Source organism: Pezoporus occidentalis, unplaced genomic scaffold, assembly GCF_034315485.1.
Source record: "Pezoporus occidentalis ecotype Australia unplaced genomic scaffold, CSIRO_AGI_Poc_V1 ctg64, whole genome shotgun sequence".
Taxonomy (NCBI): Eukaryota; Metazoa; Chordata; class Aves; order Psittaciformes; family Psittacidae; genus Pezoporus; species Pezoporus occidentalis.
This window is the reverse complement of record NW_026915987.1, coordinates 1,073,148-1,098,928: the sequence shown is the minus strand read 5'-3', so window position 1 is coordinate 1,098,928 and position 25,781 is coordinate 1,073,148. Positions and strand designations below refer to the sequence as shown.

At 44.6% G+C, this 25,781-nt stretch overlaps 1 long non-coding RNA gene across 1 annotated transcript in view; it reads left to right on the top strand.

Annotated features, from left to right (window-relative positions):
* The first annotated feature begins 618 nt into the window (after positions 1 to 618).
* The window catches only part of LOC134174926 (uncharacterized), a 36,564-nt gene continuing 11,401 nt past the window's right edge, over positions 619 to 25,781 (top strand). The window contains exon 1 of the long non-coding RNA XR_009968839.1: positions 619 to 730. This is a non-coding gene — a long non-coding RNA (uncharacterized LOC134174926). The remainder of the gene's footprint in view (positions 731 to 25,781) is intronic.

The following is a 25,781-nucleotide window of genomic DNA, read 5'->3' as shown; positions in this document are numbered from 1 at the left end:
GACAGGGAGGGCAACAGCTGCCCTCAGCCTCTGCAGGAGTACTGGGTTACACCAAAACTGGTGTCTATCAAGCTGAAATCTGCAGTGATTGAGAGGTGAACACATCACTTCTGTCTATGCTGGCTGAGGAAACATGCAGCAGCCTCCTTAGACCCTCCAGCTTGTGGATTTCAATGCTTCAGTTTGATAGCTTCCTCCAAAACACCTTGCATTAGCCAAGTGACAGATCATAGACTGGTTTGGGTTGGAAGGGACCTTTAAAGATCATCTAGTTCCGACCCCCTGCCACAGGCAGGGGTAGATCCCAGTCTGAATAACACATAGAACTTCAGGGGGATTAACTCTTTATTAGTCTGCCAACAAGGATTCAGTAAAGGGAATATTATTTGTCCCAGGTGATGGATTTTGTTGCTAGTGAAGACAAAAGGGAGGCTGTCCTGCTTCCTGGCCTTACCCAGGCACTAGCTTGCACTTTTCTGCCTTGAACTTCTTAATTGTCCTAAAGCTTCTTAGTTGTTTTCAAGCTCAGCTCCCAGCTGGAGCCAATGTAGAAGGTGACAAGAGAGGATTGGTTAGGAGAAGTTCATAAACACCTTGCAGGGTGATGGGGGAGTGAGGGTGGTGCAGCTTTGGGAGGAGTGAAGAGCCTGCTTGTTCCTGTTGGTTCAGTATGGTTTTACAAGGAGGACTGGGACCCTTAAGGACCTTTGAGATTGAAGACACACAGCAGGTGGGTAACCTCTAAAACGTGAAAGGATTTAAAAGTATGGAAGTACTAGTTCAGGTCTTGTTGCCCAGGATGTCAGAGGAAGCTTTCAAATGGAGCATGGTGATGTAAAGAGGTAGGATATGGCAACTTCTTTGTGCTCTCTTTTCCTATCCTGAGGCTCCCTGCTAAGTGATGACTTTGTATAATTAAAATGAACAAAGTAAATGGCAGCAATCCATCTTCGCAATCACAGCTTTTTCTCTTCCCTTTTGTTGAAGTGCTTTGTTCATCTCAAATTGGTTAAAAAAAAAAAGAAGTCAAAAGTAAAAAGAAATAAATAATAAAAAATACAGAAATAGAAGTTGAATGGGAGCCTGCAGGGGCTGTATTTTTAGCAGCTCATCAGTTTGTGGAGAAGCTCAGAGGTTGCAGATTCTAATTGCCAACCTGGAATGTGGAAAGCAGGACAACTGAGAGCGTGTGTATGTGCTGTGGGGAGAGTGAGCATTTCAAAGCAAGCAAGGAAGAGAGAGTTGGCACGTTTGCCACTTACAAAATGTGGTAGGACCCCGTGTGGTGAGGCCATCTGGCTATTGTTTGTGGCACAAGGGCCTGGTGAAAGGCTCTTGTAGAATCTATCTGCAGGGGGGAATTTACCTCTTCCCTGGCTGGAGCTGTGAATGTTTGTGTCCGCTCTGGAAAGGCTGGATGGGGATATTTGCAGATGGGGCATGTCAGATCCAACCGAGATACTGGCTGGGAGAAGGAAGTGAGCAAGTAGAAAATGACAGAACAGATCCAACAGGAAGGTAGAGCAGAGGGTGATCTTTGAGCACAGATCCCAGAGCCAGGTCTCTCAATAAGGAAAGTGGTGCAAGCTCTCTACAGCCTTAAAGCTTTAATAGGGTTGGTTCAGCCACGGGTCTATACCCAGGAAAGTCCATATGTGGAAGGTTGCTGTGAGAAGGGGTGGTTGACTTCCTCTGGTGTCCTTTCAGAGCAGAACCAATGTAGGAAAGAGTCTTGGCCAGGACAGAGGAGAAGGTGCTTAGCCTTTCCTTGTACTATCTGAAACGGATGCTGATTCCATCCTTTGCTGTTCTATTCCACACTCCCAAATCTGACTTTCGTGCTTTGCAGCTCCGAGTCTTGAAATGCATGTCCTAGAATTGCTGACTGTGTACTGACAGCTCAGCTGATGGCTTGTGGGATGCTGGAGCCCATGGGTTGGAGTAAGGAAGAAGGCTGGCTTGCATTTTGCTTGGTATTCCGGCAAATTTTTGGCTTGCTTTCCTGATAGACTATTTTCATCTCCCCTGTCCTACTTCCTTCCACACAGGCCTCATTTCTCCCCAGGGTCTATAACTAAACTCACTCTTGTCTATAATCCCAACTGATTCATCAGCTCTTTGGAGCATCTCCAGGCATACAGAAAAGGATGATCACATGGGTAGACCATCTGATGCTGTACATTAAAACAAGTACATAAAAGCAAGTTGCATACAGACCAGACCATGCTAAATGGGCCTTCCTGTGGCTGCAGTTATTGTTGTCTGGACTTTGCCAGCAATCTTGTTACAGGCAGACAAATAACATGACAAAATACATCTTCCTCTGTGTAAAGCACCCAATCCTGACACAAACAAAGCAACAGATATGTGGCAGAGAGGGCATTGTGGGTAACTGCTAATTTTCTGAGGTAATGGGTTATAGGTATGGAAGTAGGACAGAAAAACCAAAAACCATGGGTGAAAACATATGCAAGCAGTGCTGTAAGGACAGGACTTGAGGGGGAAGTATGGCCATGGCTGATTGCAAATCATATCTGATTTGCAGAATGAGCACTGAGCGGAGCTGGTAAGGTCATCCTTCCATATGTATGAGCTTGCTAATATCCTTGCTGTCTGGTTACTCCCCAACTGGATGCTTCAGATCTAACTTTCCCTGAACTTAGACTGCAGTACAAAAAGGGGGACTTTAGATGCGGCTTGCACAGCTCAGCAGTGTGAGGGGAGAGTACTTGGTCCGTGTGAGGGCAATAGTGCAACCCCTCTGGTCCATCCTGTGCCCCCTTTTTCCCCCCAGTAAAGCTGGCTGTGTGAGCACACCCTTGATGCTGGCCTTTGGGATGCTCCAGACTGACAGATTAATCATGCTGCTGTGGTTCAGCCGCTTTCGGCTGCCTGCAGGGCTGTCACTTTCTTCTTCTTCAAGGAAGAGCCAGTGGGCTGAGGAGGCTCCGGTTCCATCTGCCAGCAAAACCCGTAGCAGGGAAAGAGCAGCAGCTAGGGGGGAGGTGCTGGAAGGGGGGAGCAGTGGATTCCCTTGATAATTAGGACGGCTGCATCATCACTTATGCAAATAGGGGAAAGGAGGAGGCTTGCTGCTGCAGGCTGTGTGGAGGAGAGAACAGGAAGATTGAGCTTTCTCCATGAAGGAGAATACCACACGAGTATGTGTGGCCACAAGCGTATATTGGGTGATCACTTATCCTTCTCCCTAGAAAAGGCATAATTGGGGCCCTTCAGGACAAGAGATTCCCAGTCAGTTTGGCTATCGTCCTGTGTTGCACGCTCATGCAAACCAACACAAGGCTCAGGTGGATGCAGGCAAATTCTGTGACTGGTTATTCCTCAACCCCTCCAGTCCCTCCACAGGTCTTTCTGCCTCGAATAACAGCATTTTGTCCATCCCTCAACTTCCCCCTTTACTTGGAGGGGCTGTAACTTGGTGGTAAGGTGGGTAGTGCAGTGCTTAACAGTGCTTATTAGGTATAACTGAGCCCTTCTGGTATCTACCAGCCTGAGCTGTTCACAGGCTGCATGGCAGTTTTTCTCTCTCCTTCTCTACTGATGCCTGGAGAACGTAGCTCCATTAGAGGGAAGAGGGTTGGGCAACATAGTCATCTTGCAGCACCAACATCTTCTTATGTCTGACACCACCACAGATGTGTTTGTGTTCACTGTTTTCCACTTGTGCTCATTCAATTTGTCAAGACATCTGCCTTCCTGGTGCTGAGAAGGAATGCAAGAGGATGCTGCACAGCAGCCAGCTGTGGTACCCTCTCCTCCATTCTGCTGGGCTGTCATGCAAGGTGGCAACAGGCTTTTGCAAGTTGAAATGTGTAATTTGTTGCTTCCTTGCCTAGGAGGTAGAACTGGACAGATGTTGAAGCCGGAGACATGGAAGTAGCCAGAAAGTGCAATCTTCTGTCCATCTCCCCACTGCTTAGCAGGTGGAACCCTGTACAGAAGGATCCAACAAGACAGGCAAGATGGTTCAGATGCCAGGGAGAGCATATGGAGGAACAATAAGAAGAGTCTGACAATGCATCAGCTCAGTCTCATCCTTATGCAGCCCTCTCTTGCCTACTAATGTCTCAGTTTGGATTGTCAGCAGCTTTTTGAAAGGCATGAACAAAGCCCTTCTATTTCCAAAATGCAGGTAGACAAATCACAAAAGAATAACAAATTCCTTGCTGCCTTGGGATTTCTCCCTCTGTATGTGTGCAGGATGTGAAGTTAGAGCTGGGTTTAAGTATAAGATCCACAGCTTGCACACTTGATATTCACAGTGGAGACGGCTGGCTCCTCTGTGAAGCTCCAGAGCCCTTCCTAACTGAGCCTGTGTGAACTGTATGGATGATGAGGAACTCTGGACTGAAGGTGATGTCAAGGCAGCCCAAAAAGTTCCTTTCCTAATGATGTACCTTAGCTGTATCACAATAGGATCACACACCTCCTTTCTGCTTTACTGAAGGTGAGAATTCTTCAAGCCCTTGTTTATTGTCAGTTGAGCAGCCTAATCAAAAAACACTGTCTTGTTTGCTGGCTTGACAGGTTTTAATGCAGGGAAAAAGCTAAACAAGTGAAAGAGGAATGCACAGCAAAATCGGTGCTGCCGATTAACTAACAGGGGATCTCGTCAGAATTCATACATCTCCAGCAATTCCTCAATCTCAGTGGGGTTCTGGCTGCTGAACGAGGAGTATCTCCTCATCCCAGATCAATTAAGCCATACCACATCACTTTTTCTTTTCTCCTGTGCAGCTTATTCTCCCCCTCCAGAGCAAATGGGTAAAAACTTTCACCATCTCCTATCCCTTCTCCTTCTGTTGCTAATGAAGAAGGATCAGCTCTTACTGTTTCCAAAAGTGGAATCTGATCTGACATGAGGGCAGGGAAATCCTGGCTGTCACACCCATAGCCAAGAGCCTTCGTATGCCACCAGAGGAAGCCTGCAACTGGTGCAGCTTGGGCTACTTTCCTTCTCTGAGGCTCTTGGGCATGCAATGATGTTTGTGAAAACAGTGGTTTCTCTTGTCTAGGTTGCAGTGATTATTATACATGGGCTACGTCAGCCAGTGGCTGATTTAGGCTTACCCTAGTCATGGGCAAATTAAAGCCTGTAAGCTGCACAAAGCCAGGGAGTCAGTCTGAGGAGGAAGACAGTTCCTCTGGCAACACTCTTAAACATATCACAACTCCATGCTGCTCCTTTTGTCTTCAGTGTAGTATAACAATAGCACATTAAGGCTGGCTGGATTCTTGTCACACCAGAGACTTTTCCTATGAATGAGGAATTCACAGGAGGGCTATGCTTGTAGCAAATGGGTCTTTTCAAGCTGCTTTGTGCCCCGTCCCAGCAAAGGTGGAGCTGGGGAAGTGACAGAAGAATCCCACCAGAGCACTCTGCTTCCTGCCACTTCTGGAGGATGGGCAAGCTGATGGTTGCCTTGACTTTCATGACTTGGGAAGGCCCATTATCTCAAACACCATAGAAAAGGTGCATTTATGTAAACATTAAAAAGTGAAGTCTGTGGAGTCCATGGCAATCCATCTTTTAAATCTGGCTTTTATAGCATTATTATGTGAGACAGTCTCATAAAAAGCTCTCTGTAGGTGTTATTACATTGCATTGTGGCTTTGGAGAGTGAGCTGAAGAAGCTGTGAGTTTGTGCAACAGCACATGTTAGCATGAGTTATAGCATGTCAGGGGCCCCGTGTTAACGATCAGAGAACCTATTCAGCTCCTTTAAGGTTAATCAACTCGGCATTTGTGTCAGGTGTAATGTCTAATTAAAATGATGAAAGAGGTGTGAATGCCTCCTGGCAGAGGAGGGAAATGGCACAAAGAGGTAGCGTCAGTGCCATATTGGTTTGGAAAATCAATAAGAGGAGCTCATTTTATCCCAGTGTATCTCTGCATTTGCCATTCAGTGGCTCATTTGAAGAAGTGCCAACTGGCTGCTTGGGAGCCTGGGAACTGCATCGTTTAAAAGCACTTAAAGACGATGCTGGTGGGGAAAGGGGAGGGCATTGACATGAGCCATGGCTTGGGAGGTTGAGCTCGTGGCCTCGTATCCTGCAAGGCACAAGCAGTCTGGGCCATGAGAGACTCCTTAGATAGAGATCCTAATGGAAAAGGAAAGGATAGGGAAAGGGCCTAGTGAAAGGGAAGGACTAGCAGTCCAGAGAGTAGCAAACCCACGATGGCTGGGTGGGAAGAAACAGGTCTTCTGTAGCACAGACACATGGAGTAGCAACCTAGTGGTGTGGGGGGGGGGGGGGGACATATCTTGGGTGTTTCTGCATGCCCACAACCTCCTTTTAGTAAGTGGTGGTGATGCTGTAAGTGAACAAATAACATATCTATGGTGAGAACTGAGAGGGGAGGAGAGGGAAGGATAATCTAGAAAACTGGAAAGCAGTTTTTAATGTCAGTGTTTTTGTTGAAGAAAAGTGACTTTCAGACAAACTGGAATGCTGAGGAAAGGTTTGTGGGATTCCTCCCCTCCCTAGATCTATTTGAAAACTCAGGAGTAAGAGAAAATGACATAGATGCTGTCTTTCAGATTTGCCTCTCTTTAAAGAATAAGCCCATAGAACACTAAAAAAATAGCTGAAATTTCCTCAGGAGCTAATTGTTGGTGAGTTGTTCCCATTTTCAGGATGTGACAACTCTTCGCTTGCTAGTTGTGCAGCCAGCTGGACAGCCATCCATGCGAGGAGCTGCGCTAAATGTATTGAAGCTGTGGATAAATCCATAACTTCCCATCTATGCAGTTACACTTCCCTGCAAATACAAACATTTGCTCATTATCACCACACACAGTTTCATCTCCACTGAATTTTTAATGAAAAGGAATGATAATTTATTCACTAGCATTTTTATAGGAAAAAATGATGTCTTGTCTTAATGACTTTACTCCTTCTGGTTTAGTTTGAGAACCTACTGCTTTTCCCCAGCCTGTATCTTCAGTGCAGCATGCTGGATTTCAAATGCACCCTGCCCACACTTAAATACCTTTAAACCACACAATTTGAGTAGCAGAGTCAGCCTCAGCAGAAATTAAGAAAAATAGGGTCCTCTTGGTGGCATTTTAGGTCTTGCAAGGGCTGAACTGCCCTCTGGACAGTCTGTTCTCCCTGTTTTCAATGGACAATACTGTAATGCAAATGCAGGCTTGAGAAGGCATTTAAAAAGCAGCTTGTCAGCAGCTTCCATCTTGCTTTTGAACGTCCCACACTAAAAATTCAACTTTCTTCCTTCTCTCTCCTACCCAAGTAAAAGGCCTATGACGTTGTTTGGATGAGTCATATTTACATGCTCTGAGATCTCAGATTGGAAAGGAAATGTCCTGGGATTACCCTCATTTAAGACCTTTAAGTACTCTATGCAATGACAGAATCTCTAGCTGAAAGCTCCTTAAGCAGAAATTAATTTATGCCTGACAGTGATTAAAGGAGAAAGTGACGAGATAGAAATTAGCAAATCCATCTCTATTGCTGAGATCCCATTATGATTATAAGGAGAAGGGAAAATCAGCATTATGGGTGTCAGCTGCAATCTGGTGCATTCAATTAGCAGCCCATCCTACCTGGGAAATGTCCTTCTATGGATGGATATACCTGTCATGCTGGTTTGGGCTGAGATGAATCAATTGTGTAGATGGTGGAATAGAGATGGAAGCCATTTGGCATGACACTAACACCCATTTTGAGTTTAATGCAAGAACCTGAGGCAGGGTCTATCAAATAATACCTGGTGGGAAAGCTGATCTTGCACAGACATTGCTGGAAGCAGTGTGGTCACAGACATGTGTTATTGTGGCCAGGCAGAAAGTTGTCTAAGGGACCACCTTGTTATTGAGATATGGATCAGAACTTGCAGATATAACTTGCTTGTCCTTTGATAGTCATGGTAACACATTCTTCATGATATTTCAAGAATGTATTATAACAGTTAGGAAGTATACTAGCAAGTAGTAACTAAATTTGCCCAGAAAATAAAGCTGGCCAAAACTTCAAACACTTAAAACTTCCAACCCAGTTTGTAATGCAGAGATCTCTCATCAAAGAACACTGGAAAAGGTACTATTGACCTCAGTGATATGAAAATAGATATTTCAATGCTTACATAAAGGTGATCTTGGTTCTTTTTGCTAAGACAGGTGGTAGCTGGAACTGTCTTGTTTAAAATGGTTTTAGTGATGCCCTCTGAATAATGGAAGAAACAGTATTGCTGGCTGTGAGAAGAGTATTTAGAAAGACCTATCAATACCTTTCACCAAGTAGGCATGATTATTACATTCATCAAAGTAAAACGAAGAAATTTGACTTCTTAGCCACAAGTACCTGGTTTGTATCACTGGTGCTTGGAGATGCTCACACACCACAATGTCACAACTGACCTCTGTTAGAAGAATCATCTCTTGGTAATGAAGAGCTTTTTAAGGCACACCAGGAAGTCCTAGGGCTGCTAGAAGAAGGGCAAGTTAATGGATGCTGTGATCTCTTGGTAAGTCTTCCTGAGAAGCTTCTCACCTGAACCTCGAGGGCTAACTTGGGAACAGTTCTGTCAAAGCACTGGGTTGCTTTGAACAAGTCATGATTCCTCTCTGTCGTTTTTAATGGGGGAGGGAAATAAGTTCGTTTTAATTTCTTTCTTTTTGGTGGAGATTGAACTTAATTTTGAGCAGTAAACAGATATCACAAAGCTTTAGGCAAAGACAGAATATGGCACATAATGAAAGTAATTTTTTCATTTACTCGGAGGCTTGTTGTCTGATACTTTGTTGAATAGGAAGGGGAGAAAAACAAGAGGTGGGGTAACTCATAGCTATGCATCCATAGCACACCAACACATTTCACAGCTCTTTCCCTTGCAAAATTGACTCAGATGGTGAAAGACCTGGGAAGAGCAATGAAAAGCCATTTGGGAATGGCCACAGGACCTTTTGTGCACTATCTGCTTGGCACTAGTTTATGGTCACTGTTGCTGCTCTGATTTGTACTTTGCTGCTGACTTGGATTACTGGTTGTGAACCCAAATCTCATTAGAAAAGAACTAGTTAATAAAGTAATAAAGGTCTCTGACCTCCTCAGCAGTTTCATGCACCTGTAAATATTCCTGCCAGCTCCTGAAGGAACAATAAAATCAATACTTGTTAATGTGGTGTAATATACTTCAATAGATATAATACACCAAACATTCTAAGGCCAATTCCTCATTCAGGCTCAGGTGCCAAAATGCCTTATTAAAACGCTTTCTTCCATCCCCTCTTATGATCCAGAGTTTGGAAAGATGCCTCAACACATCTCCAGCAATGATTTATCCTCTTGCTCTCTCCAAGGACACAAAATGACTCCTGCTTCCTTGTTTAACAAAATGAAATCGGACACAAATCCAACCTGGCAGGATAAAAAAATATATGTACATATAAAGAGAGAAGCTCTAGAGCAGGAATATGAAATTATATTGTAAATTAAATAACAGGAAGGGAGAATAATATGAACTGAAAAAAAGATTAGTTCCAAGGCTGAGTTTCAATCACTGCCTTTCCTGGATTTTACTGGGCCTGTGAGTCAGGCTGACCTGCCCTCAGACTGGTACAGGGGTCTCGTTAATTCATCTCTTATTCTTTTATAAAAAGAAGCAAAAAAACAGGGTGAGAAGAAGAAATCTTCTTCATATTGAAGTTTGAGAGCAATTATACCCCTTGCAGGAGGAATGTGAAGGGGTTTGTACAGAGGCACCCTTAAAAGCTGGGTGGTGGGGAAGGGGATGCTAAAACACTGTGACTGTTCTAGGTGGGAGGAAGGAAGAGATTTTAACCATCTAGGCAAAGTAATTAATATGGGATTGATAGGGAAGAGGCTGATGAAATTAATACTCTGTGTGTAAAGGTAATAAATGGAGGGAGCAAGGTGAGCCTTTTACTCCATCTGCTGTGTGGTGAGGAGGCAAAAGATACCAGGCAGACTGCTGTGTAGAAATGAAAGCATTTTTATAGATTCCTAGAAGCTATATCTTTTAAATCCACATTTGCATCAGTTAGACTTGCACTTCCCTGCAGAACAAAGGGATTCCTATGAATGCTTGATTTGGGATCTTAAATAGAAATGCCTGCTTTCCAAGGAAGCTGAATGCCTCAGCAGAGACCTGCAGAGATTTTAGCACCTGTTATGTTCTAGAAATCAGGCTGGACTCTTTCTGACTGGAGTTTCCAGAATACAAAAAAAAAGGAGACTATAGGAAACTAAAGGAAACTATAGGAAACTATATCACCCAATAGATATTTGGGTGAACTTACTGGGATGTGTTCCTCTCCTATGAAAAGGTGCAAGAGACAGGCCATCTTCTAGTGCAGGTCTTTCAGGCAGTGTATCTGAAGGTACAAATAGGCCAAGGTGCTGGTCTGAATCACAGCAAAGATATTAGGGCTGTGGAAAGCTGGTGACCCTGTTTAGGTTTTCTTTTAGTGAGGAAGAACATATGCTTCAGTTTTTCAATTGTTCCTGTGCTGGAGAGCATCCTCTGTTAATTCCAGACAGCAGAAACACCTCATCATCTGCTCCATATGGGATGCACCTGAGGCTTCAGCCATGGGAGATGTAATCCAGGTGGATATCTCTGCTTGGAAACCAGTCCTGGTTCCCTTCCATCCCTCTGTTAGCAGGGTAGACAAGGGGAATCTTCTTGCAGCCTAGACTAGAAGCAAAGTTTTGCCTCGGCTAGCCTGGAGTCTGTACCCCTTGTCCTGTGTTTCAGTCTTCGATGAAAGCTGATGCTTGCCCAGAAACTCAATCATCCAGTCCCCTGCCGTTACCTTTGTGCTTCCTGGCTAGAGACTCACCAGCAGTACAATAGGCTTAAAGGACTGCAGAACAGCCCAAGGGATGCCAACAGGAGAGACAGCATCTTGTTCCCCAGGGATGTGTCAGGCAAAGGGGTTGGCACTGTAGCTACATCCAGAAGAATAAAATGAAGGAAATAAATAAAGGAGGCACAGTGTGTCCTACAAACAAGAACATGTGTCTGCATTTATTAACATTTCCAACGCAGATTTAATTCTCGGCAAAGCGCTCCTGCCTACATGAAGCCCAAGCGTGTTGCAGGAAACCTCTCGTTAAGTTCCATACAAGCCATCTTTTTAGTGCATCCTCCAGGGGGATCTTCAAAGAGATTCTGTAATTTCCTTGATAAGTGGCTCTTTTGCAAAACACTATTTACATGCCAGCTTCAGAAAGGCTGGCGACTCCGCTTCCCCCACACCCCTTTCAACCATCTCCTCCCACTGCCTTCAGGGAAGGATCTGTCGCCCACTCCAGGGAGGTAATAAGCCATCTGTAGGTTCTGTATAAGGAAGGAGGAAGCTGATGGGCTGGATTTCTCCAGGAAGAAATGCAGCTGTAGGAGAACAGCAGCAGTGTCTTCACTGGGATCTCCCTGGATCCTTCCAGAAACAGGGAGACATCAGTCTTGGAAGCAAATCTGGGTATTAGGATTCAGTGAATGTGTGTTAGGATTCAGTGAAAGTTTTAACTTGGCATTGCCACAGGTTTTTTGGGTGGCCTCGGGCAAGTCACTTAATCTCTTTGGGGTCCTGTTTCCATCGGTGCATGCAGGATGAAGACAGCGACTTCGACTTCGTTCGATTTGTTTATCCCGCCTATTCTGATTACACATCCCTGGGGGCAAGGATTGTCTCTCATTAAAGAAAGCAGCCTGTACATGGGGATCCCAGCTTTGGTATTGCCTCTAGGCAAACAGAACAACAAAACAACATCCGATAACCAGTCTAGACAACAAAATAGCGTGCCAGGGAAACACAGTTTGGTTGCTGCTTCCCTTTTTCTCTATTGTTTTACTGGGGCTTTTTTGCATTTCCTGGTCACTTTAATTGCTGACCAGCATTAAGGAGAGACCGGGCTCAGTCTTGTTTCTATCTCTATCCACCTGCCTGGAAAAAGGAATTAAGAAATAAATCCTGACAGTCCTTCACATTCTTTTGCTTCCCAACACCATTTGCCTGTGCAAGACTGTTGAGGTGCACCTCAGGTCCCTCTGGATGTGTTGGATGAGTTGGAACTGAGCCCTCCACTAAAAGAAGACCATAACAGTAAGCCCAGTAGAAACATACAGACTTCTATAAATCAGTTTTCATGAGGTACCTCTAAGCTCTTTGCCAGCATTTGGGGGTTGGAACTGGATGATCTTAAGGTCCTATCCAACCCCAACTCTTCTATGATTCTATGAACATTAAGTCTTTTTGTGCTCCTGTAATATCCTGTGGTCAGCATAGCACCAGTATTTACAGGTAGGTTAATCATGCAATCTGAGGGTGTCGAGATCCCATTGCTACCAGTTTGGTGACCTGGCTGCCCCCCTGTATCTTCTCCTTCCTGGCTGTTACAGAGGACAAGCTCACTTGCTTCAGGAATTCACAATAACCAACATCTTCCCACAAAGCCTTTTAGCTCAAGTTTCAAATTTGCCTTTACAGCCATCTGAACTGAGTCCCATTTACCAGCTAATGCTCTGGAATGAAGGTGAATCGATGCACCAGAAGACATTTGTTTGTGGCTTGCTCTTTTTCCAGAAACATAAAAGGCCAGGTCTTAACTGGTATAAACCAGGCTCTGCACATGGTTTTGAACAGATGATCTGATCCAAGAACATCTCAGCTGTTGTGTATTAGTAAATCCTTTCCTTCAGATTATTACTGTGTTTAAACCGTATGAGTGAGGGCAATGCATCTTCCCCACAGCAAAGGAAAAGCTGCTGCTGGACTCCTGAGGATGGCATCGCATCCCTGGCAGAAAGTTGATTTATTTTTCAGTTGGTTCCTAAGGAAACCAAGTTTTCCCAGTCATGTTTTCTGTCTCTTCATCTGTCTGTCCTTACCAAGCAAAATTAGGCGGTTGCAAGCACATCTTATGCAGTAGGTAAAGAAACAGTTATGAAACTTCAACCTGTTTTGTGAAGCTGGCAGTGAAATGAGCCTGAAACTAGTGCTGCTCTTGACCTGTGAACAAGTTCAGCACTTACCAGCTCAATCTGGCTGTTAGTTAGCTAACAAACATGCTGCCTTCTGCACTATCAGTGCTTTAAGGACAAGAGGAATTCGTGTCCCCTGGTGGGGAGCACAGGTTATTGAGCATCAGGAAGAAAACGAATGTTGGCTTTTCACTGCTGCTGGGAAAAATGGATTTGATAGATTACAAAAGCACTTAAAATCCTAACCAAGGTTTGTGTTCTGATACAGTATTTTCTGCCTTTCCCCCAAGTGCTCAGTACCCAAATGAGAGCTCAGATGTGAGTTAGATGAGAAGGCATCGCAGTGTGTGTTGTTTTGAGAAAGCTTCCAACAGAAGGGTATCTGATGGTCTTTGTGATGCTTGCAAATCACACCTAACTGGAGAGAAACCAGCTCAGAAAGAGAATTCAACCCTTTCCTGCCAAAACAAGAGCTTCCAGCCCAGTTACATTTTGTGCAATGTGATGGCAATGTTTAGCTTTAGTTCCAGTGCAAAGAAACACCAGGTGTTTGGCACCCTGAAAGAAGCTGTGAAATTGAATTTATGTTCTCTGAACTTCTTTACTAAACAGACTAGAGAGGAGGAAAGCAAGCAGGATCCTGGGCTAGCGCTGGGGAGCTGACAGCAGAAGGATGGGGCTGTGCAACTGCATCTGCTGCTACATGTACCCCTGTCTCAGCCCTGCCTCAGGGGCTGCCCTGGGTAGAGAACGGGCTACAAGGCTCATCCAACTCCGCTAAATCAGAGCCTGCTCTGCACAGATTCTCTCCCCATCCTTGCAGGGAGTTTGAGAAACCTCTTTCCCTTCTATTAGTCTCAGTTTGTTGCATCCCTGACCAAAGTGGAAGGATAGGTTGGCCATGAATGATCTCAGGACAGCTGTGCTTTCTCCCTTTCAGGTCAACTGCTTGTCCCTGGAGGGGGAAAAAGAAGTGTGGGGTGGGTCATTCTGGCAGGAGGCAGACCTGATCATTATCTGTTAATGGGAAGTCAATTAAAAGCCTGCCATTGCAGAATGCTTTCTGATTACTCTAATTAGCAAATAATTGTATTCGCTTATTCATTGGTGCAACACAGTGCAAGGACCCTCAAATGATGCGGGTGCTTGAGTCTGGCAGGCACCCTGATGCCGGTAACTGTTGGTGGGTCTCTACATGTCCAACAGGGCTGGGAATGTTTGGGGAGCCCTTCATGCCAAGGGGACCATATGGAAGTGAGTGGTGGCTATTCCTTCCTCACATGGCCATGAGCTGGTGTAGGACCATTGCAAGGCTGGATGGGTTGGTCTGTGGCTGTCATTACTGCACGTGAGTTGAACCCTGCCTTTGTTATGTGTGTTTTAGTTGGTATCTTGAAGGTCATTCTTCCACATGGCTAGTGATGGGAGTGAGAGACAGCTTAAGAGATGCTATCCTGCCCTACCCTGTGTGTCCAAGACAAAAATGATGACCTTCAAAACCTCTCTCCTGATAGTCATACATTCACTGTTCTGAGTTTTCCCAGCCTCAGCAGTGCTGGCTCCTGCTAGGGACATAGCAGTGTCATGCTCTGTTGCTGCTGGTAAAGGGGGCAGAGACCACTTCTGAGGTTGCTAGAGAGACATAAGCCATCAGACCTGCTTCAAATACATTGTATGTCCTAACCAAAATCAGCAAGGAAGAAAACAGCTTCATCTGTGTCTTTTTATCCAGGAGTTCAATCAAATAATTGCAGCATCTTCCCAATGCACTGAAGACGGGGTTTAGTTATTACTTTTTCCTGCAGGAAGCTAAATAATTCTACTTTGCCTCCTAGGTTATGGTCCTACCATGGCATAACAGTGAGGAAAAGATTTTGCTTGCTCCTTCAGGAAAAGAAAGAGGTGTCCAGCTTGTGAGCCTGGCTGGCCTGGGAGTCCCATAGCACTAATTTTGGCAGGTCTTACTGAGGCTTGCGTTCAGTAGCAGTATAACAATAACAAGAGTCATGCCATAGGTTGCATGACTGGTGACTGGAGTACCTGTGGGAAAGGGGATGCAGCTCTCGGTTCCTTCTGCTTTGGTATTAAACACTTGCTAAAGAAAATCCATACTCACCTTTGAGGTGGGATTCACCTCCTGGACTCCCTTTCCAATGCTCTGAGGGAAAGGAATGACTCCTCCTCAGGCTTTTTTTTCCAGGGGAAAGAAGGTACCTCAATCCATTTGATGCTTATGGGCTATAAACCAAAAAGGGAGGAAGCTGTTTCCTTGCAGCCTAAAGCTCTAGAGAGAACTGGGATTTAAAATCCACCTCCACAACAGCTATCAAAATCCACCTCCACAACAGCTATCGCTTCCCAACTAACATGGCTCTCAGCACCATGTACAGTCCATTCTCAATCCCATTCCTGGCAGCTAATTCCCCCCAGATATTGTCCAGGAAACCTACACAGGTACCACTGTGTCCCAGACTTCACCACCTTGCTGAAGTCCCTTTGTTAGTGCCAAGCCATTAAACTGCAAACAAAGCATAGCTGAAATCTACCTGCGGTAATGGTAGTAATTGTAGTAATAGTAGTCCTGATAATAACAGCAATGCCACCACCTTGGGCTCCTGTGGTGATATTTTTTGTGGCTAATTTCAAAACCTGCAATAAGTATTAAGAGGCTCTTAAAGTGCACTATGAGACTGGCAGGGATGATTCTCCTTGTGCAGGTGTGAAAGTGGCTGAAAGATGGGTTATTGTTCAGGAGTTAGGATGCAGAAGGTCTGGTTTCCCCATGGGCTTCCCCCTTCCCTTATCCTGTCTCCCACGTACTGCTGGCACCACATTTGCCAAGTCCTCCACGCTGGAGTTTTATGATAGGAATTTCTATTCCAATAGAAGCAAGTTGGATTCCTGAGGAATATCCCTCTCTGTGGATACTGGGCTGATGCTATGCACATGCTCATAGGAACACTGCAAGAGGATACGGCCGAGCTGCTGTTTGGCACCAGGGCAAGCAATGAGGAGGAAGCAGAGGCAGCCCAGCTGTGGTATCGGGCTGTTACACTTCTCCACAGCCCATCTCTTCCCAGACAAACCTTGCCACACGATTCCCTTCTAGTGACCGCATCAGCCCTAACTTTGTATCTGTTAAACCTCAGGTAATTGCTTTTAGATGGGTGTAATTAAGAAGCCATTAGTGTAAAGTTTCATTTCAGTTTGTGCTTTGGTCTCCATTTGAGCAGCGAAATATGAAATTAAGGTATTGGCTCCTTTCAGAGAGATGAGTCATGAGCTAATAAGTTTCAAGGGCTGTTTCTCAGTTGTAATGATTCTGCTTTTTTCTTTCCAAATCTTCTTCTCCTCCCAAATTCTTGCTTCTGGAGAATTCCTTTTTAAAAGAATAAAAGGGGGAGGGAGAGTGACTCAGAGTGAGGAGTTGTTAATAAAATGCCAGCCAGAGAGATGCCAGCATTTTGGGGTGAAATTTCCCCAAAGCAGCCAGGGATGTGCATGGTTGTGACACGGGGGCAGCGGCTGTGCAACACAATTCACAGGGTCAGACTGTGCTTCTGGCCAGGAAAGAGGGAAGCAATGAGTGGCTGTGATGTCCAGGGAGAGAACAGGGAAAGCACCAGGACTTTCCAAAGCAGAACAGAGAGTTTGTCCAGGAAAACTCAAGGTGTCTGCTGTTGGGGTGTCCAACTAAGCTGCAGACTGCAGCAGTGCCCAGCGAGTATGATGTGTGTGCAGGGCTGCAAGCCAGGACCCCAGCAGTGGTGTGAGCACCATGGGGCTGAGCCAGGGAGGGCTTTTCTCACCCCTGCCAGCCAGCAGCTGCTGTCCAGCCCATCCCCACAGTCTCAAGCCCTTACAAGCTGAACAAATGCTTCTCCTTCCCCACTCTCCATTTGCTGTGTGCCCCATCCCTGCTCTCCCCTGTGGAGCATCATGGACCTGGTGAGCAGCTCCAGCTGTGCCACGGTGCCCACCAGCTGTACAGATGTGCTCTGGCGTGTATGGCAAGAAGCTGATGCACCAGGAGGGGGAACTCCCCTGCAAGCAGGGCACCTCTCCAACAGCACAGTGCTACTACCTCGCAGCAGTAGCATTTCCATAGCTAAACCAGCAGCAGTCAGAATTGTGTATACAGTTAATCTCGGCTTAATTAAACTGTTCAGTCTCTGAGCGAAGGGTGCTGCATGCAAGGAAGAGGTGTCCTTAGTCTGCGACAGTGAAATGCTACTGATCATCAATAATGCATCACAGTAATGTTCCTGTATGAATTGGAAATGCCAAGCAATCAAAGGCCATATGTATTTAGCTTAGATCCACATGGTGTCCATGTATTTTTAATACTGTGGCATCTTTGAAGTGTGTTTATGAAGCACAGATTTCTTCTCCATAACTATGGAGGAGGGATATTGCCCCTGGCTGGCAGGCATGCTCTTCATCCCTTCTGTGGACTGCTGTGAGGATAACTACCCACCTCTCCTGGCATGAAGGAGTGGAGGGAGGTACAGACTTAATTCTAGGCTGGGTTGCTCTTTCTTTCTGTCTAACTATAAAGTAGCTGGTTAGAAGTAGGTGTAAAATTAATAGTCTAGGGTGGAACAGTGTATGATTTCTTAAACTAATATATTCTCTATATTAATCTAATCTATTGGTTTGATCATTTCCAGTACATCTGGAGGATGGGGTTTGCAGGCTCATTTTCTAGTGGGTAAGGAAATGGGAGGCTGGGGATCAGAATATGGGTCTGGGACCATTCACTACAGGTCAGTGTCCTGGGCTAGCAGCTGAAGTTACACACTGAAACTGAAAAGGGGCAGAAAAGAGATATAAAGACCTCAGAGCAGACTTCCAGTATCTGAAGGGGGCCTACAGGGGTGTCAGAGAGGGACTTTTAATAAGGGACTGTAGTGATAGGACAAGGGGTGATGGGTTCAAACTGAAACAGAGGAAGTCCAGGTTAGATATAAGAAGTTCTTTAATGTGTGAGTAGTGAAGTGCTGGAACAGGTTCCCCAAAGAAGTGATAAGTGCTCCATCTCTGGCAGTATTTAAGGCCAGTTTGGATGGAGTTTGGGGTGACATGGTCTGGGGTGAGTAGTCCGCACGCATGGCAGGGGGTTGGAACTGGATGATGTTAAGGTCCTTTCCAACCCAAAGCATTCTGTGATTCTATGATTCCAAAAGGCAAAGTAAGTCACAGGTTTGCTTAGCAGGGCTCTTAACATGACAAACAGATAAGGGAAGTGGTGGGCTGCTGAAGTCTAAATCAAGGCTGGGGCTTGTTTTTAAAACACGTATTCTTATTCAGCTGGGGATTTTTGCAGCACTGCCAGCTCTTGTCTTTAAAGTGAAGAACCAGATGCTTTCTGTTTCTATGAGAGCTCGGAAGTTTGGGATGAAACTGAAATTCACACGATTCCTGCAGCTCTTTGTTTGTTTGTTTTGTGCTGCTAATGTGGCTTCAGCTTGTAAGCATTGCTGGGAAAACACTAACCTTTGTGACGTTAGGAGGCAGACAGGGTTATAATGGGGTCCTTTAAAATCTCTCAGGGCTGTTGTAAAACATTGGTGGGGACCTTGCTCTCCCACCTCAGTTCAGACGCTGGGGATACATCCCTGTTTTTCCCAGCTGCCTTGGACTATGGTCCCTTGTCCTGCCTTGTGTTGCTGATGAAAAGGCGTGAATGACACACACACCCCCATGGAGGTGCTCCAGACCCTAGCCAAAGATGGTGGGGAGAGGGCAAAGAAAGCGTGTTAATACAAAACTAATTCTCCTTCTATTTTGGGTTGTGAACCTGCTAAATTGCCTGTTGGGTTATGTAAGAGAAGTCATTGTGTTGGTGTTGAAAGGGCAGCTTTGTACAGAGAGCTGAGGACACCAATTGAATCTTAAGCAGCCGGGTCGAGCGGGCCCCCATCCATCCCGCTGCCTTCCCGTGTGTGTCCCATGTAAGGCTTGGCAAGTGAGCAAGGTCATTTCGTGTACAGACCCATGTCAGCCTGGCCAAGGCTGCTCTCCTTCTGCTTTGCCCTCCCTCTTTCCCTTCTTCTCTCTGTTCTTCCCATCCCTTCCCTTTGAATCACAAGCACCCATGCTGCTGGCACTACAGGAAAATTAACAAACAGCCTATAAATTTTACATGAGTTCCTGAGCCCAGGGGGAAATTAATTTGATGTTGTCTTTCAATAAAGATGTAGCCCCCCTCTCTCTGACTTCAATTTGTTGGCTCCCCCCTTGCCACCACCCTTCACAAACACGTTTTCTTGAAGGTTGCAATTTGGTTCTTGTGATAATAGAAGTGCATAAACAAATAAATAACCCATTTCAAATAACCCCTAGCTTGTAAATAGGAACAGAGAGAGAAGAACACCACCCCGAGAAGAACAAAACAAGAAGCAAGTCAAGTCAAATCACAGGCCAGTTGCCTTTGGTTTGGATTAGCTGGGCATATTCTGTGCACAAGCTTCGGTTGCTCCCATGCCAGTCCCAAGGGCCTTGATTTTCTAAGCACAGCTTAGAAGGCATGAAGGATGGAGAAAATTGAATCATCTCCAGAAAGGCTGTTGCAGCTGGATTCAGAGGGAGGAGTACAAGCTGCGAAAGGGGACAGCTTGAGGCCATCACCAAGTACTCATTTTGTGCACAGAAATGCTACCTGGAGCTTTATTTCTTTGCTAATGAGGCAGCAGGTAGCATTTAAATCTGTGTTGGCATTGAGCAGATTGGAAGGAAGGAATTGAGGGTGATGAGGCACTGGCACAGGTTACCTAGAGAAGCTAGCTAACATCCCTGTTACAGTGTTCATCCCTGGCAGTGTTCACAGCCAGGTTGGACAGGGTTTGGAGCAACTTGGTCTCATGGAAGGTGTCCCTGCCTGTTGCAGGGGATTTAAACCAGATGAACTTTAGGGTCCCTTCCAACCCAAACCAGCCCATGATACTGAGATTCTGTGATTCATGAGGCCACAGCAGCTTTGAAGCCTTGCCTAACTAGGCAAGTCCATGATTCTATGTGTAGAGAAGGTAGAAAGTTGAGGTTCATACCAGTTGCAATGCCTCAGTGGAAGCTCACGTAACAGCTTGTTCCTGAGCCTTATCCAGTCTCTTTGGTAGTTTTGCTAATGGTGTGTTATCGAAGCCTTTTCAGTACTGTACAAACAATGGTTACTACCATATATTTTTCCAGGAGTTATCAGTGATTAGACCTAAATGGAGAACTTTTCCTTTAGTAATATGTATTTGAAAAAGAAGCTAAAAATGAAAGTGTTAAAGGGCAAAATCCACTTTTAATAATTTAAAGTTTGAAAGTATATTTGAAAGGAGAATGAAAGGAAAAGAAACAATTTAAAGAGAAGTCCAAACCCATGTTTAATCTGGAGCACTGCATTTGCTTAAGAAATGAAGTTCACTTCTCAAAGTTATTTAACCTCTTCACCTATTTTTCCTTTAAGCTGATTGTTAAAATGAAAATGCTGATGTGAAACAAAAAAGCTTAATACAAAAGACTTTGAAAATAAATCTTTCAACAAAGTTTTGAAAAGTTTAAAGATTTCAAAAATCCTTTCTGCTCCCTTTATTTGGTCCAAAAGTCCTCACTAAATTTGATCCCAATTCTCTATGAATTTCAGTGCTTTGAAAGTAAAAGTTTCTGTTACTGTTTCTGTCCTTTTTCAAACCGTGCCCAATGCGTGTCAGTGCCTTCTATGGCAGAAAATTAGCTATATGCTGCCTCTGCATCTGCTTACACTACCAGTTTTTCTCCTTTGCTTCTCATTGGTTTTACATATCATTTATTTAGCTATTTTGCCAACTAGAAGGTCTCAAGTTTTTAGTCCTTATATCCCTCATTTCTTTTTTTCCATGGTACCTTTATAGACAATCCTTCCATGGACGGTCTCCTTATAGCACCAGAACTAAGGCCATAAATCCAGCTTTGATGGATTCAAACATGGATGTCAGGGGTGGTGAAGGACTTCTTTGTCTTAAAGGTTTTCTTCCACTTTATTTACTTGAGGTGGCAGAGTTTCCATTCCAGAATCAGAATGGTTTGGGTTGGAAAAGACCTTGAGATCACTCAGTGCCAACCCCCTGCCATGGACAGGGATGCCTCATGCTAGACCATGTCACTCAAGACTCTGCCTAACCTGGTTTTGAGTGCTGCCAGGGATGGGGTATTCACCAAAGAAGTTTGGGCAACCTGTGCCAGCGCCTGACCACCCTCACAGTATAGGACTTCTTCCTTGTATCCAACCTGAACTTCGCTGACTGTCCAAATATTACACCACAACACTTACACACCTTTTCTTTTCTCTATAGTCAGCAATGTAACTGCTGCAAATTAGGTTTTATATATATTTTTAGGAACCAATTTTAAAGGCCACTTTGCAAGGCAAAAAAGATAAGAGAATAGTACAGAAATGTGTGGCATCTGACTCTCTCCTGGAGATTTTACTTTGATTTCCCTTGAATTGTTTTTTCTTTTTGTCTGAATTTTTAATAGCAAGAGTTAGGCAGCTTGTCACTCTCTGTGTATGGAAAACATAATGCTCTTTGATGTTCTCAGTTACTGTGTCATGTTTATGTGCTCTGACAGTCTTTGAACTGCGGCTCACTGCAGACAATGGGAAGGGATCCTCAGAGCCGGGGGGGGGAAGGAGTTTAAAAGAGCCCCATTTTCTAGTCCAGGAATATGTTTCACCAACGCCCACACTGGTGTCCAGTGCCTTCAAAACAAGAGAATATTTGCTTGACAGAGCTGCATGACCAAGCTCAAGGTGTGTGGTGTCTCTGTGTGCCAACCCTTCAAGGCTTTTAGGAAGCGTTAAGAGCCATTCTGCAACTTCCAATTTGAGGTAAAGAAAGACAAACCTCTGGAGCTGGGCAAAATTATTGTCAGTTATTTAAAAATATGACAAAATTCAATGAAAATAAAACTATTTTTCACCCAAGCACTGATCGCGATGACAGGATCTGCTAGTAAATTAAATAAACCCTTACAGAAGGGGTGTTTGTAGTTATCCAAGGATGTAAAAGTGACAGTAACAAAGAAATCAGACAGGAATACACCCAGACCTCTTCCAGCTGAACACTAAACACCTGAGATCCCTGCTGCTGCTGCCCAGAACCATCCTCTTCACTCCTGATCAGCACAGTGGCACTTAAAAGGAAAAATCCCAGTGTAGTGTCCTGTAGATCTCTTTGCATGGCTTAGTGTGTTGTTTAATGAGCTTCAGGGCACAAAGCAAAGTGTATTTAGTTCGTGCAAGTCTTTCATTTAAAACTACAGCCAGACCTTTTATTTAATCACGTCAATGGGCTGCTTCCCTTCAGAGATCCCTTTCAGGTTTGTTTTAAAACTAGCTCGGATTCAGCTGCAAAACAAATGTATCAAAACATGCATGAAGTTTTTGTTCCAATAACATCCCAAAGGCTCCTACCACCACAGTCATGGCCCTGCTGTGCTGCATGCCATAGCCAGGGAGCAGACAGACACATAAATCCCATGCACACCATGCTGCCTGCTGCTGTTACAGAGCCATGCCAGCACGTGACACATGGAATTTGTCTTTTCCTTCCCCTTCTTGTGCATTTGGCATGCTGCAAGCACACTGTCTTTGCTCCTCAGAGCATCCCTGGCATCATTGGTTTGGGAAAGATGTGAGGGTGAATTTCGTTCTAATCCCTGATGTGGGATTAAGCAGTGCTGCCTTCCTCTCCATCCCCATCCTCAACATCTCCCCAGGGGTATCCTGCTCCTGATGGCATGGGAAAAAGAGTCTCCTAGGTCCTGTTCAAAAGTCAATTTGGAAATCTAGCAGGGTGACTACGGGATCAACTCCATTTTCTCCTCCTCCCAAGCACAAAACCTAACAGCCCCCTTCAGAAAAGACTCCCTGTCACAGGAAAGGGCTCCTTTGTGAGTTGCAGCACCTATTTTCCAAGGTGACCTTTATTTCATGTACTGCGGGTTAGCTTTGCTGAGGAAGAGAAAAGCTGAGATAACTCCTTCACCTGTGGAACATTATTACACTTTCTGGAAAAAGAAAAAAAGAATGAGTTGTTCTGGTGCACGATAATGGAGGTGGAAGGAATCAGGCAGAAGAAGGTGCTGAATTACACCTCTCTCCGCAACTCCCCATCTTTGCAATCTCACCCTCTTTTCTCTGTCTTCCCATCTCAAACGCAGGCTGTTTTTTCTCTCTCCCTTCTCTCATTACCTCCAAATTGTCCATTTTTCTTATGCACAATATATCAGCCTCTGGGGCTCATCAGCAAAGCCCCTGACCAACAGCTCTATTCTTTGTGCTCTCTGTCGCGGTGGTGTCTGGAGATGTGCCCCGCTGTGCTTGATGCTGCACAAGCAAAGCACAAAGTACTGACTTCTGCAGTGAAAAGTTTCCACTCGAGAAATTGTCTGGTTTGCGTTTGGCTGCAAATTGGTGTGTGGAACATTTCCCCCCAGGGAAAAGGTTGTTCTTTAGGTAATAGGTAAAAATGTGAATGCTTCATTGGCGTGATCTAATTCCAATGACATTTCAAAGGCAAAATATTGACTCGATTTGAAATCAAAATGGATTTTAAATTTTTTATTATTTCGGCTCTTTTCTGCTCCATTTCCCACTTGTTTTCACTTCTATATTAGAATCTTAATTTTATTCTGTTACATAGCCATATACCATCCAGTCCTGCAGTACTAAAGTGCATCTCAATAACGCCAAAATGAAGCATTTCAGTAGGTGGTGGCATAACTTCTGCAAAGAGATCTTTCAAACCCATATTTTCTGATTTGGTCCTATCCGAGACATAAACAAATATTTAGTTGCTAGATTTCTCTGGAGACAAAATGCCTGTTTTCTCACCAACTTCAGTGATGAGCCCTAAGAAATCGTGAGGTTGATCAGATGGAACAAGGCACATTCAAACATATCTTCTGAATTAGATGCGGATATTGCTGCGTGACAGTGATGTATGGCAGAGATTCCCTCTGTCCCTTGGTGTACCCCATCCTCCTTGTGCAAATGTGAATCTTGCTTTCCCCTGCTCCCAGCTGTATGGTTAATGCCTCATTTGACATTATTTCAGTGGAGGAAACAGTTTTGTTGCCACAATTACTACAGACTTGACTTTTCTATGTACCCCATTCCTTGGTATCCACAATGGGAAGCCATCAATTGAGGGATGCAGGAGGTGGCATGGGCTCCTGCGCACACCTTGATGAAAGGAGGGAGGACATCCCAGGTGGAATTAGGACTCTAAATGAAAACCAGAAGTAAAATTAATGGTCTGGGAAGAGCATCTTAACAGTCATTTATCCTATTGCTCTGGAGCAGGGCTGCGGTGGGATGGGGGAAGCTTGGCTGGCTTTATGCTCTCGTCATGGCAATGTGTGTTTGCAGAGCTGGCAATTTCACATTGACTGGATCCTATTGGCAGGGGAAAAGTTCTGCAGCTCATGCATCAGTGAGCTCTGTGCCGATAGAACGGCTCTGAAAGTTGCTACACAGAGTCTGTGCTGTGCCATAAATTACAGGGTAGTTATTTCTTAGTTATTTAGCAGTTACAGTGCAATTAGTTCCACTTAATGTCAACTTTTGTCAATACGTCTTCCATTAGCCAGTAAATTACAACTGGGTTTTGAAGCAACGGCAATACATGAGTTTCTCTTCACTTGGACTCAGGGAGAGGAGGAAGAGATGTGCTGTGGGGAGGGGATGGGGCTTTTAGGTGAATTCCATGCCTGGCTCATCTCTTCTGCATTCCTACAAGCTTTCACTTACTCACATACACACATACACAAAACACACATCTCCTCTCCAGGATCAATACTGCAGCCCAGACTGCAGAGAGGAATCAAACAGGTCCCTGGAGAAGTTTGCTTTGGCTGCTCAGAAACAGACAGGCAAACAAGCAAGCAAATAAAACCCCAGAGCTGCCTTTAAGATAGCACTTGCCTGCATTTTGCAGACGAGGCTAATGAAGAAGTATGCTTTGGATTTCAGGGATCCCAGCTTTCATTCAAAGAGGGCATGATTCCCAGCCTGCAGCTGCTTTATACTTGGTCGTCACAGGAAGCCTCAATGCCTTATTTTGCCTTTTATTTTTATCTTTTTCTCCTTTTGAAGCTATAGATGTCATTAAGAGATTGACATTTCTGAGTTTTACTATCCTTTGAGCAGGATTTTAGTCCCTAGCCCAAAAATGGTGAACCATCAGAGAACTAGGCTTTAGAAGATGCACAGAGAAACACTTTCCTGTGCTTTATTCTCTGAGTGATGAAGGTTAAGGCAAGCTGGCTTTAAGGGTCCTATCCTTCCCCATAAAACACCTCATTTCAGGGCATTGTCAGCCTTTGGGAGTGGTTTTAGTGTGGAAGATCCTTCTACTTGTTTCGCATTTGAAAACCATGTGAAAGCAAATTGCACCATCTGACTATTGACTGAGGTACTAATGAGGGAATGATTAGGAAATGGCAAAATTACTTCGTAATAGAGCAGATCCAGCTAATTCTCTCTTTGTTTGTACCACTAGACCAGGTATAGGTAAATGCCTAGAAGTATAAAAGGGTCAGCATGGGTCCAAAGTTTATATTTTTATATATATATATGCATAATATAGAACCTTTCATAATTTGAGTCTCTCCCCTATTCCCATCTAAACAATTTTCCTGCATGAGTACACTGTGTTGATTTCACAGAGGGCCTTGACTGTGCTAAAGCTGGTCCTTGAAGAAGAATTAAGTATTCAGTTCAGGAACAAAATATCAGGCAGGAAGAATATAATGGTAA